Source organism: Vombatus ursinus, unplaced genomic scaffold (assembly GCF_900497805.2).
Source record: "Vombatus ursinus unplaced genomic scaffold, bare-nosed wombat genome assembly UNPS02014893.1, whole genome shotgun sequence".
NCBI lineage: Eukaryota > Metazoa > Chordata > Mammalia > Diprotodontia > Vombatidae > Vombatus > Vombatus ursinus.
In genome coordinates, this window is record NW_020954671.1 from 2088996 (window position 1) to 2091905 (window position 2910).

Here is a 2910-nt window from a genome sequence, read left to right on the forward strand (position 1 = left end):
ATTCCTGTGGAACCTGATTGCTTTTCTGTGCACTGCCTCCCCCTCCCTCACACACACTTACCATGGTTTGTCTCCCTTCAAGACTTATGGGGGATTCTGGCAGTCTTTGTCTTTTCATGTGTGTATGTGTATACTTGTGTGTGTGTGTGTGTGTGTCTGTCTGTCTGTGTGCTTACGTATACACACAGTTCTTGCCTGGTAGCAGATTTTATAGATGCTGGTCTTTTGACAAAAATTTTTTTTCAAAATTTGTACTACTTTTAGAACTTTACCATGGAGGATCTGAGTTCTAGGTCCTATCATACTGCCATCTTCCTTAGCTCCTTTTCTACTACACATTTTTTGCCTTTCTATGTTTCTAGACAGAGGAGTGTTAAGTGACTTTCCCAAATGTATGAACTAGGAGCAGAATCCTTTAAAAAAAAACAAACCCAAACAACACTTCTATTACATATCATTCTAACTCTGCCAATAGTTTTTGTTTGTTTGTTTTAAATTTGCCTCCAGTAAATCATACAACCTATTTATTTGCATTACAGGCCTGAACATGGGAAGAAGCTGACTGGCTAGAGGAGAAATGACTAAGGAATTCTCTATACTAAGTAAGTTTGAATTGCCTATCAATTCCACTCAAGGCTAGTAAAAGTATTGCAGTGGTTGCTAAGTAAGCAAACAGTTGAGGAGGGGAGGCCAAGCAGGAGAATTGGATTATGGTAACTTTCCTCCTACTGCCCTATCTCTGTCACTGTTAAGTGAGAACCATTTCACTACTAAGGGCTGGAGCAACACTGTTACCTTTCACTCTTAATAGAAACAAAATATTTTGTTTAACTTCCAGTCAACATCAACAGGTAAGCAGATAAATGGCTATCTGTGAGTTTGCATACCACATTCCTTGTTTTAATGAATGATTTGGATTGTTTTCAATTGGACCTAAGTTTTTAGCTGTATGCAAAATGTTCCTCTATTCATTCAATTACCTTAAGGATGAGAACAAATTAAAATTTAGAAATATGTAAATATTAGCCAATAGTCCTCCATCTTGCAATACTAGTAAATGTAGCACCTACTATCTTAAAGAACACAAGGAAGAACGGTCTTATAATTCGAGTCTAAATAAAGCTTTACATAAAGTTTTTACTCAACCTTAAATGTATAGGGCCATTAATATTTCGTGATTCAAAATGTTATTACTCAGATTTGTACTCTAAGACATCCATTTTCAATGTTACATTTCCCGTAGAATGATCACATAAATAGCATTATTGCCGAAAGAAGATGGGTAGGTCAAAAGATTAAAATTTGATTTTAATATATTTAAGTAAAATATAAAAATAAATCATATAGATCAAAATATAAACAGGTCCTTTAGAACGAAGAAGCAATTTTCAGGGCTTGTTTTGCTGTAGTCTTTTTGCCAGGATTTTATTTGAATATTTTGAATCAATATGTGTTAATGACATCGGTCAATAGTTCTTTTTCTTGCTTTCATCCTTCCTTAAAGTTTCAGGATTGTTAATGTTTAAGAATAATTTGTGTACTAATAATGTTAATTGATCATTAAGTTTAATAGAATTCACCTGTAAATACGCCTGGAACTACTCTTTCCTCTCTTTGGTAGTTCCATTAGTTAGTTCAATTTCTTTTTCTGAAATTGAATTAAATTTCGTATTCTGTTCTGTTAATATTTTTTGTATTTCTTCATCTTTTTTACATTCTTATATGTAATAGGATATAGTAGATTGTAGATTTAGTGTTGTACTACTAATTCACGTAGATTTTCTCTAATTACACTTGTTTATTTTAGTAGTTTGATTTTTAACAATTAGGACGCATAAAAATATCACCACTGAAGAGCTTAAAACTTTCGGCTTTTGCAAAACGCAATGCCAACGTGGGGTGGTGGGGTGGTGGTGGAATACCTTTTCCTTTAACATAAAGTTTAGGACGTTTCTCTCGATAAAAAGAAAATTACTGCTGAGAAAAGAAATGCTTCACATCAGCCTTCGGGACTAAAGTGAAACATTATTACCAACGCTGACGCAGGAAATCCCCAGCTTTCTCCATATAGCTCAGCAGGGAGATTTGGACTTTCTCCTTTCGTTCGTCCCCCACCCTCCACCCCGTCCTGTTAATGAAAGGAGCTTGTTCAAAAGCAGGGCAAACGTTAAGAGCTGGGACTTAAGTGAACGAATGGAAAGCGTGAACATTTCGGGGCACTTTCAGGTGCTCCGAGGCTGACGCACTGGCAGTGCGGAGCAGGGGACCTGAAACTCCCCTCACTCCAGCGCGCTGGGGCTGGGGGTGGACCTGAGAAGAAGGGGAGGGAGAAGAGGGAGCGGCGGGACGAGGGCAAGGAAGGCGCACCTCTGCCCCACAGCCCCACACTCTCCACTTGCATTCAGGCCCAGCAAAGGACACTGGAAAGGTGAGCGGGGGCGCGGGCTGCTGGTGGGTGGAGGGAATGAAGGAGGGAGAGAAGGGCTCCCAAGTCGGCCGCGCCACCCCCGCCCAAGGTTCCGGGGAAACCCCACCCAGCAGCAGACGCCGGAGGGAGGGGAAGGGGAAGGGCCTGCGCGACCAGAGCGCAGCAAACCACCCTCTTTACCCTCCCACCAGCTCAGGTGGGTCTGTCCCGCCGGCTCCTCCTCGCTTTCCTTTTGAGCACTCGAAAAGCCGCTAGGCAGGGAAGTGTCGTAAAGCTGGAGGACAGGAAACTTTACCGGGGGGTAACAGCGACGGTGCTTTACGGCAGGAGAGGCTGAGTGAAAAAACTCGGTGGCGGCAGCAGCGGCAGTGGTGGCCGAGCAGGAGGAGGTGGCGGCGGCGGCGCGGCCAAGGAGGAGGAGGCGGCAGCGGAGGAGGAGAGGGAGGAGGCAGAGGAGGAGGAGGAGGAGCGGCGGCGGGGAC